The sequence below is a fragment of the Anomaloglossus baeobatrachus genome, chromosome 4 (genome assembly GCF_048569485.1).
Source record: "Anomaloglossus baeobatrachus isolate aAnoBae1 chromosome 4, aAnoBae1.hap1, whole genome shotgun sequence".
In the NCBI taxonomy this organism is placed as follows: Eukaryota; Metazoa; Chordata; class Amphibia; order Anura; family Aromobatidae; genus Anomaloglossus; species Anomaloglossus baeobatrachus.
Window position 1 is genome coordinate 523,266,693 of NC_134356.1, and position 24,010 is coordinate 523,290,702.

Here is a 24,010-nt window from a genome sequence, read left to right on the forward strand (position 1 = left end):
CTCTGCTCCCCCTGGCACAGCCGGGCCCCGTGCTCTGCTCCCCCTGGCACAGCCGGGCACAGTGCTCTGCTCCCCCTGGCACAGCCGGGCCCCGTGCTCTGCTCCCCCTGGCACAGCTGGGCACAGTGCTCTGCTCCCCCTGGCACAGCTGGGCACCGTGCTCTGCTCCCCCTGGCACAGCCGGGCCCCGTGCTCTGCTCCCCCTGGCACAGCCGGGCACCGTGCTCTGCTCCCCCTGGCACAGCTGGGCACAGTGCTCTGCTCCCCCTGGCACAGCTGGGCACAGTGCTCTGCTCCCCCTGGCACAGCCGGGCACCGTGCTCTGCTCCCCCTGGCACAGCTGGGCACAGTGCTCTGCTCCCCCTGGCACAGCTGGGCACAGTGCTCTGCTCCCCCTGGCACAGCCGGGCCCCGTGCTCTGCTCCCCCTGGCACAGCCGGGCACCGTGCTCTGCTCCCCCTGGCACAGCTGGGCACAGTGCTCTGCTCCCCCTGGCACAGCTGGGCACAGTGCTCTGCTCCCCCTGGCACAGCCGGGCACCGTGCTCTGCTCCCCCTGGCACAGCTGGGCACAGTGCTCTGCTCCCCCTGGCACAGCTGGGCACAGTGCTCTGCTCCCCCTGGCACAGCCGGGCACCGTGCTCTGCTCCCCCTGGCACAGCCGGGCACAGTGCTCTGCTCCCCCTGGCACAGCTGGGCACAGTGCTCTGCTCCCCCTGGCACAGCTGGGCACAGTGCTCTGCTCCCCCTGGCACAGCCGGGCCCCGTGCTCTGCTCCCCCTGGCACAGCCGGGCCCCGTGCTTTGCAGGCTCGCTGATAGGTGCAGGCATTCCTCCTGTCCACTAGATGCTCCTCATTGCTGCTCTCTGGCGCTGGAGGCTCTGCTGCTTCTCTTGTGTCGCTGTCACTTTAAACAAAGGGATCAGGGACCTTGGCAATCTGCGAGCTGGTGGCAGGAGTGAGGCGGTATGGGGGCACCGGGCATCCTGCAGCCATAGCAGCGGCCGCACCTGCGATCCTCCCTCCTCGGTGCCGGGGATGTGCGCACAGCAGGGAGCCGGCGCTCAGCATCCATGTCTATGTGAGAGCAGCACGCTGGGCAGCCTGGCATAGCAGGGCACTGAGCCCTATGGCAGCAGCTCTCAGGGTGTCAGCAAGCAATCAGCTGTAGTGTAACAGGACGCTGAGGAGAGGGAGACAGCAGGGAATGGACTCCTCCTAGTGCTGCATGAGAAGCCTCTGCACACTCACAAGGAGAGCACTGGGCATGTGGGCACTGACTGGCACAGGAGACCCATTTGACTCAGGCCTGGCATAGACTGGAATTAAACAACGTGGAGAATCCCAGGAGAAGCAACCACTCCAGGAGCAGGAGGGGGCATTACTGGGGTGAGTAGCCTGTGCTTACCTTGTGCTGGGTGGCAGTGCCCAGGGTGTGTGCATTGTATGTGCCCCACCACCCCACTGCCATGTGCCAATCACACCAATAGCTTAACCCCATAACTGCTGGGGCAGATTGCTGTCTATCATGTTCCACTGTTTTCCTGACCTTATGTTGTTTACATAACCTGGGAAATCATTATTGGAAGATTGTTAAGTTTGTCTATATTATAATGACTGCGGTGAATGTGCTCTATTGTTCTCTGGAAGCTGCTGTTTCAGGCTGGGGTGAGTTTGTGGGATGATTGACCTGAAATATGTCTGATCATTACTTTATGTCACATCTCTCCGGTTCTGATCAGATGTGGTCCATATGTGGGAATGAAAAAAATCTAGATTAACGCCCGCATCACCATATAGGTGCTCTGGAGAAAAATATAGTAATCTCAAGGAGGAACTCTGTGGGAATGACACTAGTGGGTTCCCACTTTTCGGAGCCTGTAAGATGCCATGCAGGACTGTTGTGGATTCTGCTTTGTATACACCGCGCTCTTGTATCTGGATGACATGCCAGCTGTTAGATTAGTAGGCTCCTAAGGATTTGCAGAACAGAGGTATGGGACTGCAGTAAATCTCCACGCGGGTTGCTGGGAATACTAACATCTGTCGGATTCTCCAGAACACCATTACATCTTTTTGTTGCTGATAGGCTTGAAGAATCCTTATTTAAGGAGAGTAACAATCCCTATGTGCATTCATTCGGCGGAGGCTCCTGAACCCAATAAGTGATACATCCATGGAATCAGGCTGACATGTGTCGTTGTGACACGGCTCCGCTATCGTGTTTGTCTAACGTGACAATCTCCGATTTTGGGTCACAATAGTAGAAAGTACTTTACTGCATGGCGGCATCTGATTAGCTGAAAGTCATTGGAAAGCTTTTATGGAAGAATTTCAGGACTTGTGTAATAAAATATATATTAGGTTTAATAATTCAAGACTTCTCTGTAGTAAAATTGTTCCAAATATTGTTTCTTTGCGTTGTTCTTTGATGCAGATCGCTGATCTGATACGGACAGGAGAACGTTATTGGCCACAACCTGATGTTTCAGAAACACACATAGGGCTGCAATCATTAAAGGGCTTGTCCAGTCCCATAATCATTTTGAAAACAGCTTACAAGGTGTAAAATAGAAAAAGGGGCAATACTGACCTTTCTACTCCCTCCTTGGTTGATGCCACCACTTCCCTGGTCCACCTTTGGTTTTGTTCTCCAGACGCCGGGTGATTGATAAGGAACGTGTTACTCATATTCTTATTTTACACCATTGTAAGATGTTTTTAAAGAATTCTTGTGGTTGAACAATCCTATTAAAGCAGTTGTTTAAAAAAAAAATAAAAACCCTTTCAGGTGTGAGCTATAGCAATATCAGCTCATCCCAACAGATCGGTCTTCTCCCACCCATGGATAAAAAGTGAACATGTGGCCAACCAGACTCAGCAGGGCCGATGTTATATTACATGGTGGATAGTGAGATGAAGGTCAGTCCATGTGATATATGGACGGCACAAGACCATTAGTGTTTCTTCTTATGTCCAATCATATTGTTGCCCTATAAGAAAAGTGTTAGCAGACGACATTGGCATCCAGTTGTATTTTTCTTATTCCATGCCAAGTAGGTGTCTTAGTGAGGACCTGAATGTTTTAGCTGCCAACCAAATCTTGGTCACTAAAGCTTGACCGCGGTTCTTTCCAGATTTAGGGGCATCTGAAGTTGCATAGAACCTATAAGACACAGCGATAGGTCTTAGCTTCCTGGTCTACTGTGACTATATGCTGCCGATAGTAATTCACAAATTTTGCTTGGTTGTTCATCTCATCCGAAAATGCAGGAGAGATGAGTGGCCAGCAGCTTTCTCGAGTGCTGCTAACAGCAACCAGGAACAAATGGTTTGGATAGGAAAACGCCATTATGACCATCACCAGTCCCTATAGACCAGTGTTCCTCAACTTCAGTCCTCAAGGCCATCAGCAGTGCATGTTTTCAGGATTTCCTTAGTATTTCTAAGGTGTTGGAATCATCACCTGTGCAGGTAATTAAACTATGACCTGGGCCATACTAAGGAAATCCTGAAAACATACACTGTTGGTGAGCCTTGAGGACTGGAGTTGAGAAACACTGGTCTATGGGGACTGGTTAATACCTACAGAGGAACTGTAGATTGGTCATATTGGCGTTTTCCTATCCAAACCATTTGTTTCTGGTTGACGTTAGCAGCACTCGAGAAAGCTGGTAGCCACTCATCTCTCCTGCATTTTCGAAAAAGAGATGAACAACATAGACATTAAGGTATATTTCCACTATACAAATTTAAAGCGAAAGAGATGAGAAATATCATTCGCAGGACCTGAGTCCGGCATCCACGGCAGTACTCCATGGCAGCCAGACCAGGTCCTAAGAACTTCCTTGAGTGCCATCATTCTGGGCCCCTTTGGCATTTAAAAGGACCCTGTAACAATATGATGTTCCACAAGGCCTCACACGACATGGGTAAGGCTATTATGGCATGTCCTCCTTGTAAACAGCAGAGACTCCTGGGATTTAGGCATTCGAGTGCCTGAGGAGGAAGCTTGCAGGACCATGGTCCGGCTACCCGGAGTGCCGATGTGGACCATGTGGACAACAGAGCAGGGTGCACCAAATCTTTTTCTTAACTCCGTCCAGCATATTTTTCCCTGCTGATTTGCTGTTCTGAAAATCAGCTGCATATTATAGTAGCAGTGTTGTGAATGAGATTTCACAAAATCTCATTCACACACCACTGAGAAGATAAAGAGTGTAAATTGACCAACGCTGCAGGTCTGAAATTCGCAGCATTTCTATTTATACTGTGAATATCACAGCAAATGTTGAGAATGAAATGTGCAATGAAATGGGTGAAATGCGCAGTGAAATCCCACCTTTTTTGCGTATTGTAATACATGTGCGTAATTTGCTGCAGACATGGTTCGTGTGAACATACACCTAAATTGCTGAAAAATACTAATCAATTTTTCATATTTATTAGAGGAAATCTGTCAGAAGATTTTTGGTACCTTATCTAAGAGCAGCATGATATAGGCAAAGAGACCCTGAATCCATCGATGTATCACTTAGATTACTGGGTGTAGCCATTCTGACACAATCAGAGTTTTTAGATTTAGTCATGTACAGGAGCAGAACTGAGAAAGTTAAAGGGAACCTGTCACCAGAATTTTCGCTATTAAACTAAAACCCTTTAAATTAAACTTAAATTAAATTAAACCCTTCTGCAGCTCCTGGGCTGCATTTTATAAAGGTTCATCTTGCTACTGGCCCCCCTTTCAGACCTAAATAACAACTTTATAAAATATTACCTTTTGCTATGCTAATAAGGTTTGTTGGCCCCGGGGGCGGGCTTTATTTCGTCTGTTATCCCCCCTCCTGCCGCTGTTCGCCATCCCCCAGTGTTCATTTACATAGATGAGGCCGCCGTCCTCATCTTCCACAGTGCTCCGGAGGTCTCGCGCATGCGCAGTGGCACTATCGCAGGACTGAGCACTGTTTTCAAAACGCAAGCGCCGGTAATGACACCGGCGTCCTCACATTACATAGCAAAATCCTGCTGGCAGATTTCATTTATAGGGGCTGTTTCTTAGCTCTCGTTTAAATGAATTTGTCAGTATCTGTTTGCTATTTAATCTGAGAGCAGCATAATATGGGGAAGAGACCTTGATTCTAAGGATGTGTCACTCATCAGGCTGTGTGTGTACAATTACCTCAGCAAATTAACAGCTAGAATGCCAAGGGTCTGCAAAGCTGTAATTGCTGCAAAGGGAACATTCTTTGACGCAAGCAAAGTTTGAAGGGGAAAATTATTATTTCAAGTAAAAATCATTATTTATAACCTAATCAATGTCTGGGCTATATTTTCTATTCATTATGCAACTCATTTGATGAATAAAAGTATGATTTTTTATGGAAAAGACAAAATTGTCTGGGTGACCCCAAACGTTTGAACTGTAGTGTACATTTATAATACAATCAGCATTTTCCCAGCAGGAGCTTGACACTAATGGACTGCAACTTATGAGACAGGCAGCCTGGTTAATTTATGTAACCCCGCCACCACCACTGATTAGCAGCTCACAGTGTACACAGGAATTCGGCAGTCAGGGCTGTGAGCTGGGTTATAGACAGTTTAACAATGAACTCTGCTACATCTATGTCACAAACCACCGGGGGGGGTCACTCAGAAATCCCCCGCGCTGGCTACCAGTACGTCACAATCGGGGGGTAACAAGTGGGGGTCACCCCTCCTTTATACCTCCCGACCGACAGACAGAGCACGTGACGCGCTCTCTAGCGCCCCTCTTATAGTCAGGCCAATTATGGAATTGCCCGACCATAAGCAAGGAGGCCGCTATACTACTTATGCCGATTATTGAAGGGTCCCCGGTGAGAGTAAGGTATATATTCCCCCGACCTCCGCGGGCGGAATATATAAAATCTCCCCGAATCTCACTGGCCTCCCCACAATAATCCTTGGCACAATTCGCTGCCACCAACCGATTTACGGTAACTATTAGCCGAACACACAGACGTGGGATTCAAGATCGAGATAACAGAACAGCCCAAGATTAATTATATAATTTAATCAGCCTAAAGCACACTAGAAACTACAATATATACAATAGGGAATCTACAGAATATACATATGTCAGAGTACAGTTACAATCAAAGCATGGGTTACAAACAGGCATACACAGTTCCAGCAGTTACCTTGTTGCGTCTGGCCACAGGGGGGCGCTGTACCCAGGTTTCTAGGATCCTTCCCACAGATGTTTCCTACACGTGCCCCCAGCGAAAAGAACACTGGAAAATGGCCGAAGTAGGGTTATCAACCTGGGCAAGTCCAGGTCCCCTCCTACCTTAGTGACCTCAGAGGGAGCACTGCTCCACCCCTGGCTTGAGTTATGGACAATCCACAACATGGAATATGGGCCATAACTTTGCCTGGGAGCGTCGTAGGCGGACGCCAATGCTCTCATTGTGACAGTTATGAATTTAGCTACAGAACGAGGGGACTCATGACCTGTCTGCCAGTTCCCCATTGGCTGATATCACGCCTGGGGCATTTCCCAATGTCCTGCTCCCATAAAAAGGGTGTGCCGGCATCGTCCGCATGCGGAGACACCATTTTTATGGTTGCCATATTTATCGGAAATATGGCTTGCGAGATATGAACCATTTTTTACTGGAGTCGTTCTGTCTGGCTATTTCCATAGCCTTGCTAACTAGCTAGCAGCCCCCACTACAGGGTCACGGCAGGGAGTCATCCTGTGTCCATTGTCCCTAAGCCACCTAATTTCCATATCACAGGACATGGCCAGGGAGGTGTAAGTGGAACACTGAGAACAAGAAGGGAGGGGGCACTGCCAGGGAGTGATGAGGGATTATGACTGGAGTCATAATTCATCTTCATATCCCGGGATTTGCCTCACAATCTACATTAAGAAAAAATAGGTATGCTATGAAAACTACACCAAGAAGCCCAATAAGTGATACATCCATGGAATCAGGCTTACTTGCCCTATGTTATGGTGTTATCAGATTACATAGCAGAAACCTGCTGACAGATTCCTTTTAAGTGTGCAGATGGCACAGTATCTTCATAATAGACTCAAGCTTCACTGATGAGGTTGCAATAGATGTACTAGACAGCTATAGTTGTCTGAAATGTAGAATATTAAGAATGTGTCCTGGAAAGGATGGTAGATAAGTACAAAACAAGATATACCGTAAGTCATCCATGCAGTGATTTTCATATACAGTTAGGTCCAGAAATATTTGGACAGTGACACAATTTTCGCGAGTTGGGCTCTGCATGCCACCACATTGGATTTGAAATGAAACCTCTACAACAGAATTCAAGTGCAGATTGTAACGTTTAATTTGAAGGTTTGAACAAAAATATCTGATAGAAATTGTAGGAATTGTACACATTTCTTTACAAACACTCCACATTTTAGGAGGTCAAAAGTAATTGGACAAATAAACCAAACCCAAACAAAATATTTTTATTTTCAATATTTTGTTGCGAATCCTTTGGAGGCAATCACTGCCTTAAGTCTGGAACCCATGGACATCACCAAACGCTGGGTTTCCTCCTTCTTAATGCTTTGCCAGGCCTTTACAGCCGCAGCCTTCAGGTCTTGCTTGTTTGTGGGTCTTTCCGTTTTAAGTCTGGATTTGAGCAAGTGAAATGCATGCTCAATTGGGTTAAGATCTGGTGATTGACTTGGCCATTGCAGAATGTTCCACTTTTTTGCACTCATGAACTCCTGGGTAGCTTTGGCTGAATGCTTGGGGTCATTGTCCATCTGTACTATGAAGCGCCGTCCGATCAACTTTGCGGCATTTGGCTGAATCTGGGCTGAAAGTATATCCCGGTACACTTCAGAATTCATCCGGCTACTCTTGTCTGCTGTTATGTCATCAATAAACACAAGTGACCCAGTGCCATTGAAAGCCATGCATGCCCATGTCATCACGTTGCCTCCACCATGTTTTACAGAGGATGTGGTGTGCCTTGGATCATGTGCCGTTCCCTTTCTTCTCCAAACTTTTTTCTTCCCATCATTCTGGTACAGGTTGATCTTTGTCTCATCTCTCCATAGAATACTTTTCCAGAACTGAGCTGGCTTCATGAGGTGTTTTTCAGCAAATTTAACTCTGGCCTGTCTATTTTTGGAATTGATGAATGGTTTGCATCTAGATGTGAACCCTTTGTATTTACTTTCATGGAGTCTTCTCTTTACTGTTGACTTAGAGACAGATACACCTACTTCACTGAGAGTGTTCTGGACTTCAGTTGATGTTGTGAACGGGTTCTTCTTCACCAAAGAAAGTATGCGGCGATCATCCACCACTGTTGTCATCCGTGGACGCCCAGGCCTTTTTGAGTTCCCAAGCTCACCAGTCAATTCCTTTTTTCTCAGAATGTACCCGACTGTTGATTTTGCTACTCCAAGCATGTCTGCTATCTCTCAGATGGATTTTTTTCTTTTTTTTCAGCCTCAGGATGTTCTGCTTCACCTCAATTGAGAGTTCCTTAGACCGCATGTTGTCTGGTCACAGCAACAGCTTCCAAATGCAAAACCACACACCTGTAATCAACCCCAGACCTTTTAACTACTTCATTGATTACAGGTTAACGATGGAGACGCCTTCAGAGTTAATTGCAGCCCTTAGAGTCCCTTGTCCAATTACTTTTGGTCCCTTGAAAAAGAGGAGGCTATGCATTACAGAGCTATGATTCCTAAACCCTTTCTCCGATTTGGATGTAAAAACTCTCATATTGCAGCTGGGAGTGTGCACTTTCAGCCCATATTATATATATAATTGTATTTCTGAACATGTTTTTGTAAACAGCTAAAATAACAAAACTTGTGTCACTGTCCAAATATTTCTGGACCTAACTGTATGTGAATTTTTGGCAAGCAAACCAAGAACAAAGAGGAAGAGATCAGAAAATCTCCTGAAACAGTAATATCACTAATACTATAAGTAGCGTCTTAGATTTTGGAATAGAGATGAAGTGAAACTTTCTAATATATTCCGAGCCACGTGTGCTAACATGCTTTACAGCCGAACAGTCTACAGAGAGAATACTTACAAAATGTCCATGTAGTTTCCAAAACTCCTGCTCCTCCATAGGCCTTGTGCACACTGCAGAGCGGTAGAATTAAAAAACGGCTTACCATTGTGCTTCTGCGCCTGCGCTCTTTAATCTGCCCAGCTGAGCGCAGATCAAAGTACTGTGATGCGCGTGCACGAGCGGTCTTTGACCTTTCTTCGCGCCTGCACATTACAGTACTTTGCTCTGCCCACAGGAGGACAGATTAAAGTGCGCATGCGCAGAAGTGCAATGGCGGCCTCTTTGTGCATGATGTAGGATGCGTCACGCACAAGGGGCTGGGTAGGAGGACGGTGATCGCACAAGATAAAGGAGACGCCGAGAGCAGTGATACCCATCAGACCCCCTAGGTAGGTATAATAAAGGTGTTTTTTACGTTATACAGAGCGACTTAGGCTCTTATATACAGAATTCTAGAATGCTGTATATAAGGGCTCACTGGTGGCGGCCGCAGCTCAAAAGGGAAAAACATGGTGACAGGTTCCCTTTAACAATAGGCAGCCATCTCCTCCATGAATTGGTAGAGTGGTTGTCTCATCAATATTTTGCGCCTGTGCTGCCCCCACCTTTATTATGGGGGTCTGCTGCATCCTGCTAGTGCCTTGGTAATGGCTGCTTCTTTTTCTGAGTCTTAGGATTAGAAAGTTACACCTTGTCTACTTTATTGCCTGTGGGCCATAATTTTTTAGTAGTGATCCGTTGAAAGGATTTTCCACTTTAAGGAAAGTGGATCCCAGATGTTATGTAGCTAAAATAACAAACAGAAGAGATACGGTACATGCCCTCCCGGGTCCAGTGCCGACTCCTCACTGCTCCTCGGGTTTTGGTATTTTTGCTGCGGCGGTGATTTCACGTCAATAGTGCATAACTGCTGCAGCCAGTGACTGAACTCAGCGGTTCCGCCGAAGTAGACTGCCTGAATAGTGATCTATCAGTAGCCTGTATTTTTCACACTACAGTGTAGCACCTGGATGAAGATACCTTCTGACCCTTCTCTTTCCTTCTTGGTTTGCTTACACACACTCACATATATGAAAATCACTGCAGGGACGACATATATCTTGTTTAATAATTACTCACCATCCTTTCCAGGGAAAGCTCTGAATATTCTACATTTCAGACATCTTTAGTCCTTCATCTATTACAGCCTAATAAATCATTGACGTCTCTATCTACTGCTCGCTAAAGTTTTATTAACAAGATACCACGCCATCTGTAAAGGGAAGGAAAAGCAAGTAACAACCCCTTTAATTAATTTGACAAATTGATTTGTCATTTTTAAGATGACCATGGAAGCAGATTTTCCAGCCCATTGTGGCAGTCAGGCTGAGGATCGCAGTGCTTTAGGACATAAGGTTACAGCGTCTGACACTCAGACATGCTCAGTCATTTATTGTAAATCTCACAATGAATATGATCTCATTTCTTACAGGGAACCTGTCCTGTGATTCCTGCTGCCCGAATCATGGGCACCAAGAATCAGAGTATGGGTGTGGTGTCGCCGCAGGTATGTTTTACTTGATACGGTGTTTTGGAGAATGCATACCTTGAAAAGTTAATCAGGGACTAGGTGTCTGGGATGTCTAGTCCGAGGCAGATACCTGGTCGCTTCTCCACATCCCAATCCCTTTGACTGACAGGTCTCTTTCTATGTATTTACAGTGCCTTGCAAAAGTATTTGGCTCCCTTGAATTTTTCAGCCTTTTCCCACATTTCAGGCTTCAAACATAAAGATAAAAATTTTAATGTTATGGTGAAGAATCAACAACAAGTGGGACACAATTGTGAAGTTGAACGAAATTTATTGCTTATTTTAAACTTTTTAAAAAAATAAATAACTGAAAATTGGGGTGTGCAATATTATTCGTCCTCTTTACTTTCAGTGCAGAAAACTTACACCAGGAGTTCATTGATGATCTCTGAATGATCTAATGTTGTCCTAAATGACTGATGATAAATATAAGCCACCTGTGTGTAATCAAGTCTTCGTATAAATGCACCTGCTCTGTGATAGCCTCAGTGTTCTGTTTAAAGCACAGACAGCATCATGAAGACCAAGGAACACAACAGCCAGGTCCGTGATACTGTTGTGGAAAATTTTAAAGCCGGATTTGGTTACAATAAAATTTCCAAAACTTTAAACATTCCAAGAAGCACTGTGCAAGCGATCATATTGAAATGGAAGGAGTATCATACCACTGCAAATCTTCTAAGACCCGGCCGTCCATCCAAACTTTCATCTCAAACAAGGAGAAGACTGATCAGAGATGCAGCCAAGAGGCCCATGATCACTCTGGATGAACTGCAGAGATCTACAGCTGAGGTGGTAGAGTCTGTCCATAGGACAACAATCAGTCGTACACTGCACAAATCTGGCCTTTATAGAAGAGTGGCAATGAGAAAGTAATTTCTCAAAAATATCAATAAAAACTGTCATTTAAAGTTTGCCGCAAGCCACCTGGGAGACACCCCAAACATGTGGAAGAAGGTGCTCTGGTCAGATGAAACCTAAATCGAACTATTTCAGCATAATGCCAAATAATACGTTTGGTGTAAAAGCAACACAGCTCATCACCCTGAACACACCATCCCCACTGTCAAATATGGTGGTAGAAGCATCATGGTTTGGGCCTGCTTTTCTTCAGCAGGGACAGGGAAGATGGTTAAAATTGATGGGAAGATGTAGCCAAATACAGGACCATTCTTGAAGAAAACCTGTTGGAGTCTGTAAAAGACTTGAGACTGGGACGGAGATTCGTCTTTCAACAACACAATGATCCCAAACATAAAGCAAAATCTACAATGGAATGATTCACAAATAAATGTTTCCAGGTGTTAAGGGGGCTTTACACGCTCCGATATCGTTAATTTATTATCGTCGGGGTCACGGTGTTTGTGACGCACATCCGGCGTCATTAACGATACCGCAGTGTGTGAGAAGTACGAGCGACCTTATATGATCGCAAAAGCGATCAAAATCGTTTGCCGCGGAGAGGTCGTCCTGAAACTAAAAATCGTTCTCTGCTTATTAGCGATGTTGTTCCTCGTTCCTGCGGCAATACACATCGCTATTTGTGACACCGCAGGAGCGAAGAACATCTCCTTACCTGCCTCCACCGGCAATGCGGAATTAAGGAGGTGGGCGGAATGTTACGTCTCGCTCATCTCCTCCCCTCCGCTTCTATTGGACGCCTGCCGTGTGACGTCGCTATGACGCCGCATGAACCGCCCCCTTAGAAAGGAGGCGGATCACCGGCCAGAGCAACGTCGCAGGGCAGGTAAGTGCGTGGGACGGGGGTAAGCGAGGTTGTGTGGCACGGGCAGCGATTTGCCCGTGTCGCACAACCGACGGGGGTGGGTACGATCGCTTGCGATCTTGCTAGCATGTGTGATGTGATGCGTGTTTACCCCAAAACTATATCATATCATGATAAAGCGATCATGAGAGAGTATTTATGGCCATCGGTGGCACCAGAAAGAGCTGATCGCTGGGGTTCCAGGTGTCGCAAACCCAATGATCAGACATCCTAAGGATAGGTCATCAACGTTAAAGCCCCGGACAACCCCTTTAATGAGAAAAACTGGTGAAAATCAGCTCAAAAACATTGATGACACAGACCATTTTTATTGTGTGAAAAAAATCACTAATGTCTATATAAGCTCTTAATCATAGCAAATATACAGTCCGATTCACTGGCAGCATTTCATTAAATGTGTACCATATATATCTTCCACAGATCTGCACTTTATGAATGTGTGCAATGTAGCATCTCCTATATGTGTAGCTGTGAAGAACAGGAACGTGATGTAACAGATCTATTCAGAGAAGCCTTGTGATTATGAGCAACGTGCATTGTGTAGGAGAGGGTCCTGTGTCACCTCTTTATTATACATCTGCAGATAGAACAGCAGCGAGGGCTTTATGATCAGCGGCTCCTTCCGTTACTGCGGTAGATCCTTTTATACTTAGGTAGCGGCAAACTCCATTGTAAGCACACAGCACAGTTCCTTCATTCCCGCCGAGACTGTGAAAACAAATCTAGAATAGGATGCGTAAATCAGAAGACACCACTAATATTCAGTATATATATATATATATATATACAGTATATATATATATATATATACAGTATATATATATATATATATACAGTATATATATATATATATATACAGTATATATATATATATATATATATATTATATAGTATATATATATATATATATATATATACAGTATATATATATATATATATATATATACAGTATATATATATATATATATATATATATATATTATATATATATATTATATATATGTATATATATGTATATATATATATATATATATATATATATATATATATATATATATATATATACACATACACACCGTATATATATTTATATGGCCAAAAGTATTGGCATCTTTGAAATTGTTCCAGAAAATGAAGTACCGTATTTCTCCCACAAAATTATTGCAATTACACGTTTTGTCATAAACACATTTATTTCCTTTTTATGTATTGGACCAACACAAAAAAACAACATAGAAAATAGGCAAATTGGACATCATTTCAAACAAAATTATCAGTATACTCAACTTAAAGTGTATTTGTTGTTTTAATTTTTATTTAATAAGCAACTTTGTAATATTTCTTATCAGATAAATTTGCTTCTTTCTCTGGTAGAATTCTGAGGTGAGATGGCAGCTGGTGCTGATGAGATTCTATGTAGATAGAAGTGGAAGGAGGGGACGGAGCTCTGTCTCTAGCTTCTCCCTTGGCCTCTAGCCCCCCCTCTGCCTCTAGCTTCTCCCTCTGCCTCTAGCCCCCTTTCTGCCTCTAGCTTCTCCGTTGGCCTCTAGCTCCTCCCTCTGCCTCTAGACCCTCCCTCTGCCTCTAGCCCCCTTTCTGCCTCTAGCTTCTCTGTCGGCCTCTAGCTCCTCCCTCTGCCTCTAGCCTCTGACTCTAGCCCCCCTCTGCCTCTAGCTCCTCCCTCTGCCTCTAGCCCCACCCTCCGCCTCTAGCCCCCCTCTGCCTCTAGCTACTCCCTCTGCTACTAGCTCCTCCCTCTGCTACTAGCTCCTCCCCCTAATTCTAGCTCCTTCTTCCTTTTGTCATCATAGAATCTCATCAGCACCAGCTTCCATTTCCTATCTCAGTAATGGGAAAGTCTTCACTGAATACAGATTTTACCTCAGAATTGAGGATTTTGATAATGACCGATCAATTCTGGAAGAGAAAGAAGCAAATTTGTCTGATAAGAAATATTACAAAGCTGCTTATGTTTACATGTAAGGCCTTGTTCACACAGTTTGTTTTTACCCACGTTTTTTTGCATTTTTGCAGCAGAAATTTCTTGAGAAAATGGTCATAACCTTTCTGCAGACATTCCCCAGCAAAACCTATGGAAAAAAATAGCTGTGCTCATTTTTTTCTCAAGAACATTCTTTCTGCAGAATTTCTTGAGAAAAAGAATGTGCATGTCACTTCTTTTCTGCAGGTACCGGTGTTTTTTGCCATAGATAATGGAAAAATAACGCAGGGACCAACCTGTGGAAAAAACGCATAAAAAATGCACAAAAACGCAGTAAAAACTCATGCGTTTTTCGTTGCGTTATTGGTGCGTTTTTTGAACGCAGGTGCGCTAATCTTTCAGACTCAAGAAATTTCTTGAGAAAAATCCTTTTTCTAGTACGTACAGGGCCTAAAATTGATTTATGAAAAAAAAAGTAATAGAACAATGGTTACGCATTAATATCTAGTTACCTTTTAGGGGTACTTTGCACACTACGACATCGCAAGCCGATGGTAGCGATGCCGAGCACGATAGTCCCCGCCCCCGTCGCAGCTGCGATATCTTGTGATCGCTGCCGTAGCGAACATTATCGCTACGGCAGCTTCACATGCACTTACCTGACCTGCGACGTCGCTCTGGCCGGCGAACCGCCTCCTTCCTAAGGGGGCGGGTCGTGCGGCGTCACAGCGACGTCACACGGCAGGCGGCCAATAGAAGCAGAGGGGCGGAGATGAACGGGACGTTAACATCCCGCCAACCTCCATCCTTCCACATAACCGGCATGAGCCGCGGGAAGCAGGTAAGGAGATGTTCCTCTCTCCTGCGGCTTTTCACACAGCGATGTGTGCTGCCGCAGGAACGAGGAGCAACATCGTACCTGTCGCTGCCGCGACATTATGGAAATGACCGACACTACACCGATAATACGATTTTGACGCTTTTGCGCTCGTTAATCGTATCAAAAACGATTTACACACTCCAATGTCGACAGCGACGCCGGATGTACGTCACTTTCGATTTGACCCTACAGTCGTAGTGTACAAAATACCCCTTAGAGTAAATAACTACAATTAATAACTTCCTATAACCATCAACAAGTTTCTTACACCTTTCAACTGGAATTTTGGACCACTCTTCTTTTGCAATTTGCAAACTTCTCCAGGTCTTTCATATTTGATGGGCAGCTTCTCCCAACAACAATTTTACGTTCTCTCTACAGGTGTTCAATGTTTAGATCTGGACTTATTACTGCCACTTCAGAACTCTCCAGCGCTTTGCTTCCATCAATTTCTGGGGGCTTCTTGAAGTATGCTTGGTGTCATTGTCTTGCTGAAAGACTCATGACCTAGAACAGAAAAGCAGCTTTCTTGCACTTCATTGTAACCCAAAATCCTTTAGTGATCATCAGATTTCATGATGCTGTGCAAATAATCAAGGCACCCAGTGCCAAACGCAGCAAAGCAACCCCAAAACATCTTTGTATCTCCACCATATTTGACTGTAGGTGCTGTGTTCTTTTCTTTATAGGCTTCATTCCATTTTTGGTAAACAGTAGACTGATGTGCTTTACCAAAAATCTCTACCTTGGTCTCATCTGTCCACAACTCTCTTTGCCACAAGGATTTTGGCTTAAACATGTATATTTTGGCAAACTGCAGTCCAGGTTTTTTTATGTCTCTGTGTCAGCAGTGGGGTCCTTCTGGTTCTGCTGCCATAGCATTTTGTTTCATTCAAATGTCGACAGTTAGTTTACACCGACACTGATGCACCCTGAGTCTGCAGGACAACTTGAATTTCTTTGCAACTTGACTGAGGCTGCTTATCTACTATCCAGACTATCCTCCGTTGTATTCTTTCATCCGTTTTCTTTATGCCGTCCACATCCAAAAAGATTAGCTACAGTGCACTGGGTTGTAAATATCGATGAGCGAGTGTGCTCTGCACTGCTTGTTATTCAATCGAACATCAGGGGCTGTATGTAGGCAGATACCTGAACAGGCCAATCATTGACTTCCCATAATGCTTGTTACTCATGTCAAGCTTGTCCGAGTGTCTGACCTGCTCGAATTGAGGAATCAGCATTCAAGCATTTTAGGGCTCGGCCATCACTAGTTGTAAACTTCTTGATTATGTTGGTCAACACGGATAAAGGAAAATCAAGATCTCTGGAGATAGACGTGTAATCTTGAGATTGTTGTTTTCTCAAGTCCTCAGACGGTTCTCTTCTTTTCTTTTTGTTCTCCATGCTTAGTCTAGCACACAGACACACAATCCAAAGATTGAGTCAATTTCTCCCCTTTTTATCAGGCTTTAGGTGTGATTTTCATATTGCCCACACCTGTTACTTTCAACAGGTTAGTTTGAATGAGCATCACATGCTTGAAACAAAGTTGTTTACCCACAATTTGGAAAGGGGCCATTTGTCCAGACCATTTTTGGCGTTTTGTGTGAAATTATGTTCAATTTTCATTTCTTTCTCTGTGGTTTCCTTTTGTTATTCCAATACACAAAAAAAGAAACAAAAATGTCTTTAACAAAACATGTGTAACTGCAATAATTTTTTGGATAAATACTTCTTTATTTGGAACAATTTGAAGGGTGCCAACACTATCAGCCATGACTGTATACATACATACACCCCTCACATTTTTGTAAATATTTTATTATATCCTTTCATAGGACAACACTGAAGATATGACACTTTGATACAATGTAAAGTAGGCAGTGTACAGCTTGTATAATAGTGTAAATGTGTTGTGCCCTCTAAATAACTCAATACAGCCATTAACATCTAAGCCACTGGCAACAGACGTGAGTACACCCTTAAGTGAAAATGGGCAAATTGTGTCCAATTAGCCTTTTTTCTCTCCCCAATGTCATGTGCTTTAGTGTCACAAGTTGAGCGTTCCTCTCTCTTAGTGGACCCGTGGCTTGGAGCTGGAGGCTCAACCCAGGTTCCTGAGAACAACCGAGGGACACTTCTCTAGAAAGACTTTCATGGGCACCGGCGGTGACCGCCGACTATCCAGGATCGGCTGAAGCCCATTGTGGCAGAGATCGGTACTCTGGGGCAGCACCTGAACTATCTGTGAGTAAAAAACCTGGAACCGCAGCCCCTGCCTCTGCTTCTCATTTGTCATCGCCATCGCCCAGCGCTTCGCGCCAACGGGGACTACCACCACCCCCGTCCGTCCACCGTCATCCTTCCCGGGGTAACCCCGCTTCGCCTGTGGGGAGCGACACCATCCCGGCTGCGACCTTCACCATCAGCTCTGGAGAGCAGCACCTGCAGCGGCGGCCCATCTCTGGCCGCGGACCACAGGTGGCGTCACACTCTAAAAAGACTTTCCTATCCGTCACTACCACCCCCATCCTCCATCCTTCTTCCCATCCACCGCTTTTCTCCCCTCCTGTACGTCTCGGGGTCATGAAACCGGGCCAGGTCAGCCCGTGACGACGCAGAGGATCTGCACCCCCAGCCCGGCTACGAGTCAGGTGAAAATCCCTCGACCCCAGGGTGTTAAGAGGCAGCATAGGGTGTGGAATAGAGGTGGAGCGATGGAGGCTCTACAAGAGTCTCCGTACACCGAAAGCCCTTCAGCTTCATTTGCTTATCAATACAAACTTCATAAGTAACGGAGGAATGAGTGGGTCATGTACAAGTATTGCTGGATTTGTCTTTGAATGAGCTACGTTCACATATAAATAGTTTGTGGGGTGAAGTCCTGATGACATATTCCCTGTGTTATTGCAGCTTTTAGTAATATCTAATTGAGGAGAATATGAGCTCATATGCAGTTCCTGGCAGTGATCAATAAACAGTGTACAGAGCTGTGCTGCTCGGCTTTGTACAGTATTTACAGCTGGCCACCGCCAGAGATGATAACAGCTGATCTGTGGAGTGCTAGGTTTCGGGCACCCATGATTTCATGATGACCTCTTACTGCTTTGACCACTGACTGGGTGCAGTGGGCACATGGTAGGTACGGCACATCATCATCCCATAATTTCCATCAGGATTAATAAAGTGTACCGTATTGGAGTCATGAAACACCGGAAACTGGTATATCAGCAGTACAGCAGCTCGGTTCATGCCTTATATATATATATATATATATATATATATATATGTATATATATATGTATTTTTTTTTTTTTTTTTCTGGTGGTCTTTATTGAAATAGAAATGAGCTCTTCAAACACTGAGGTGGGATCAAACATAAACGTAACAGGCAAGTCTAAAAAATCAGAGCTGTAGTGTAAAGCATGGGCAAGAAAAATGATGTGCATGGTCCAAGTTTGTTATCAGAGTGACTCTTATTTTTATAATACATATTTCATACAGAATGAAATCATTGCATTTTGTGGTACAGCCGCTTTGTGTGGTCTCCTCATCAGCCCTCCGCAGAATCATCCAAGTTAAGTATAACACAGCCATATCTCATTTATATAATGATTGCTTGCAAAATCGGATTTCTTCTTACTATAAACTCATTAATAGAAGAGCCAGGCTGGAAATGTCTTCTCATTACTGACGAGAAATCTGCACTTTCTCCTATGGCACGCTCTTTATTAGAAAGCCTGTGCACAACACAACACTTGGGGCACAGTCATTTTGGCCATGTACTTTAGTCCTCAATGTGCCCATTCCGTCCAGCCATTGCTGAAGTGCACAAAGATACAATAATTACAATAAACACTATAATCCGGGATCAATTACTTTCTGTGTCAAGGTTCCTGAGATGGTAATTACTTGCGCATGCTGAGTCTTCTCTGCGTTAAAATCCTGTAAATTAGATACTGAGACTCATAACCTGCTCTTTTACTGGTTATTTAGTGCATATGTGACCATTCTGGGACCTGGATAATGACCACATTGGAGCTGGAGCGCTATATGAATCACGAACATCTGCAGTGCGAACTAATGATTAAAATGCAATTATTATTAGTGCACAAAGGGGGGTGACCAAACATGGTGCGCACATAGAGCCGAGCGTCGCTTATGTAGAAGGCTGGGAATGTATAGCACCAGTACAAGTCTGAACCGCTCCCCACATAGCCCCACATAGCCTACAGACAAGCTCTGGAAGAATAGCACAAGACATGAAGCGACAAGTGCTGTAACCTCTGCTTAATAAGTATCTGCAGGAGTTCACACTGGATACATTGGAAGCACTGTGTTGTGTCATTAGGATATTCATTAACTACCTTTTTGGGGGGCAATTTGCTTTGCAACAAATACAAGGGTGAATTCCTCCAAACATTTAGTAAAATAAATCCTTACAGATCACCTTTAGAGCTCAATTTCTGATCTAGATATAATAAAGGTGCCGTATCTTGCCAATGTATGTAAAGCGCTGTGGAATTAATAGCGCTATATAAGTGAATAAATATTATATTATTATATGCGGGACAAGGGTAAGGCTGGACTCACAGGAGCGTGAGAGCATCGGATGCGATATGCTTATGACCCCCAGCTCAGGCTGTGCTGTGAGCATGAGCCGAGTGTCATGCGACTGTGACCCGAACTTGCGATCAGGTCACAGCTGGGAAGCTGAGTGCGGGCTCTGCGGAGGAGAGGGAGGGGTTAATCCTATCTCCTCCATTGTCAGCCTGTGCGTATATTGCACTGCACTGGGATAACATCTGAGTGCAGTCCGATGTATCTCTTGCATCCATTCACTTGAATGGGTGCGAGAGATACGGCTGTAGCAGAAAATCACAGCATGCTGCTGCTCTTCTCGCATCCAGAATCTGGATGCGATAAAAGCTGCCCAACTGCTCTCCCTCATTACCTAACATTGGTCAGAGTGCAATGCTAGATTTTCTCGTATTGCACTCGTCCGATTTTCACGCTCGTGTGAGCGTACCCTAAGGCAAAGGCTTGTGGTGGGATGTATTACACCTAAACTACACATATTGTGAATACCTGTCGGCACAGAAGATTTGTGCCTAAAGGGGACTCTATGCGTATATATGTATATGCATTTATATGTTAGGTGTTGTTATCTACTGCATATGCTTTAAATGCATGACAGATTCGGGTTCTACCTCTGGGAGAATGAATGGGGAGATGATCTTGAAGTCCTACCTCTGGGAGAATGAATGGGGAGATGATCTTGAAGTCCTACCTCTGGGAGAATGAATGGGGAGGTGGTCATGAAGTCCTACCTCTGGGAGAATGAATGGGGAGGTGGTCATGAAGTCCTACCTCTGGGAGAATGAATGGGGAGGTGGTCATGAAGTCCTACCTCTGGGAGAATGAATGGGGAGGTGGTCATGAAGTCCTACCTCTGGGAGAATGAATGGGGAGGTGGTCATGAAGTCCTACCTCTGCGAGAATGAATAAGGAGGTGACCGTGAAGTGCTAACTCTGGGAGAATGAATGAGAAGGTGATTGTGAAATCCTACTGCCGGGGAGGTGACCTTAAGTTCTACGCATGGGAGAATGAATGGGGAGTTGACCGTGAAGTCCTACATCTGGGAGAATGAATGGGCAGGTGACCGTGAAGTTCTGCCTCTGGGAGATTGAATGGGGAGGTGACTGTGAAGTCTTACCTGTGGGGAGGTAACCGCAAAGTCCTACCTCTCCAAGAATGAATGGGGAGATGACCGTGGAGTCTTACCTCTGTTAAAATGAATGGAGAGGTGACCGTGAAGTCCTATCTCCAGGAAAATTAATGGGGAAGTAACCATGAAGTCCTACCTCTGAGAGAATGAATGAACAGGTGACAGTGAAGTTCTACCTCTGGGACAATGAATGGGGAGGTGACCGTGAAGTCCTACCTGTGGCAAGGTGACCGCAAAGTCCTACCTCAGGGAGAATGAATGGGTAGATGACCGTGAAGTCTTACCTCTGGGAGGATGAATGGGTAGGTGTTATTTATATGGGATTTGGCCTATCGAGAATGCTTGGCTGTGTGATAATCCATTCTCCTTCAAGATGAATCTGCTATCGATTGCCAAACGTGTGAGTTTGGGGACTCTGTTCTGCAGATTGATGGGGTTTCCAGACAAGCATTTCAATTCCATACATGTACACTTGATTAGCAGAGTCTAAGGCACCAGACAGTCTGCTGCTACAGGCTCCTGACTTGGGAATCCACTTCTGAATGTAGATCTGCATGGAATTTGAGGTCAGCAGAATGTCCCACAGGTTGCTAAAGGGCAGACTTTTTGCTAACTGTTTGAGGTCTTATTACTGTACCTTGCATTTTCATACACTGCTGACTTCAAATTCCAGGTGGCCCTTCATGTTATGGTTATTACTATCACTGTGGGAAACGGCAAAGATTCCCTATAGATACCAGTGGTGCCCACGCTACAGAATACACGAGGATACTAACGTCATGTGATTACTGATTGAAAACTGCACATTTTGCATCCAAATATAGGTTAGTAATTTGGCTTAGTGCGACCTGTCAGTGCGTCTGCGATCACTGCATTAAGAGTTGTTCAGGCTTCAGTGGGCACAGCTCCAGAGGAATGAACAGCTTGCATATTACTAGTCCTTGTGCGTCTACAACCTTGTACTAAAAATAAGTCACTTAAAAATGGTCAACATGCTGCTATATGATGGCTTATTCTTGTAGGCCTTTTTCTTGCACTATAGGGCTAGATATTAGTTGTGCTCCATTCATTTCCTGCTTGAAGTTGATTGCTGTTTTTACTTAATGGGGACCTCTCACTTGCTTAAAAAAATTAAATTAGTTAAATACTCTGTAATAATCCCTCTTGTCTGATTTCGGCAAAATCAAGTGATTGCAGGGGTCCAGTTCCCCCTCCCCATATGCTATTGGTGATCTCCATAAACACAAAAATTCAAGAAATGAATTATGGTGAAGATCCAGATTACCAGACCAGTGCTCTCCCAGTGTGGCATGAATAATCCAAGTAGGTAATTAAAAATCCAATGAGGTTTTATTTCCAAAACAAAAGTGTGATAAAATAGTTAAAATACAAAGCGTTTCGCCTGTAAAATCAGCCTTCTTCAGGTATACATAAAGATTACTGAATAAAACCAGTCTCTTTTATATCTTTTTATGCTGATGCTTGTCATGTCACTACATTGTTACTGTTTTGCTCCTGGTGGTGCAAAAATATTTTTCTTCCTGTATGCTAGGAAGAAAATGATCAAACTGCATCATGTAACTGGCATGACAGTTAGAAGAATACAAAATAAAGTCCTCCCCTCCATTCAAATGCCAAGAAGAGAACGTCCAGGCATAATATCGGAGTCAACAAGTCGGCTCATCACAAGGACTATTAGTTTTGGCCTGACAAAAACGGCAGTGGAAGCGGCTCACATGCTTCATAAGAGGGAAATCACAAACAGGTTACACAAGTCTGGGATGGTGGCCTGAAAAAAGGTGAAGAAGCCTTGTCTTCTATACTGTCATATGAAGCGTTGGCTCGAGTTTGCAGAAAAGTGGATAGTAGAAGATTGGAAACAGGTGATTTGGAATGATGGGATGAAAGTCAATAGACTAAGCTCTGATGTGTTCAATGGATCGAGAAATTGAAGGAACTGTCAAGTTTGGTGGAGGAGGCCTGATGATATGGGGTTGTTTCACAGCCAAAGCTGTTGAAACTTAACCATGATTGATGGTGGTCTCAAAGCTGAGCTATATATGAGTATCCTACAAGACAAGTTACTTTGTACACTCAAATACTATGGATATGAAAAAAACGACATGGTGTTCCAACAGGACAGCGACCCGAAACATACATCCAGATTGGTGAAGAAATGGTTCAATGACAATGAAGTAGAGGTGCTGGATTGGCCCCCACAGCAGTCCCCAGACCTCAACCCAATCAAACACTTGTGGGTAGGAGTTTAAGAAAAAGCTGTATACATACCTGAGTGAGACAACCAGTATACACCAACATTGGGAACGTGTAGAAGAGACCTGGGATCAGATTTCTCATGGTTGAAGCTGATCTTGAGCATGCCCAGAAGGATTCAGGCAGTGTTGAAAGCCAAAGGTGGATGTACAAAATACTAACAAAGTAATAAAAATTAAAATTGAGATTTTTAGGAGCAAAACAGTAATAATGCAGTGACAGGACAAGAATCTGTATAACTAATAATATACTAAATAGTTACAAGTCAAGTTTATATATGAAATAGCCAAAATGATTGTCTATAAAATGAAGGTAGGCTCACTCTCAAAGCTGTAGTGGATGGTGAGATATAGAGTCTGAAAAGCAAAAGTTCAAAACATTGTCATCCCTTTGCTCGTCGGTGTACATTAAGAAAACATCCATGTAACAGAAACACAAATTATGCTAAACCTATTTGATATACCAACAACAGCTATAAATTACCTCTTTACTTTCCATATTATCAATGCAGCCAAAATCTTAACTCCGACATACTGAAAAGACAATGGCATACACCGTGTATTATGGAATAGCTCAATGAAATATGTGAAATTGAAATATGTGAAGAAAAAAGGTCTAGTTCAACCTTCCTCCACCAATTATACATTTTGTCCCTAAGTCATTTATTACCAACAATGTTTTGTATACTGAGGAAATCATCCAGCCCTTTTTTCAAAGCTGTTATAGTATCTGCCATTATTAACTCTTGCGGTAGGGCATTCCATAG

The 24,010-nt window shown here is 44.2% G+C and overlaps 1 protein-coding gene across 2 annotated transcripts in view; it reads left to right on the top strand.

Annotated features, from left to right (window-relative positions):
* Positions 1-902: 902 nt before the first annotated feature.
* Positions 903-24,010, top strand: part of MAN2A2 (mannosidase alpha class 2A member 2) — a 222,459-nt gene continuing 199,351 nt past the window's right edge. The window contains exon 1 of one of the 2 annotated variants that reach the window (XM_075345891.1): positions 903-1,389. The gene's annotated coding sequence lies outside the window, so the exon portion shown is untranslated. The remainder of the gene's footprint in view (positions 1,390-24,010) is intronic. The other variant, XM_075345892.1, reaches the window with a different exon arrangement.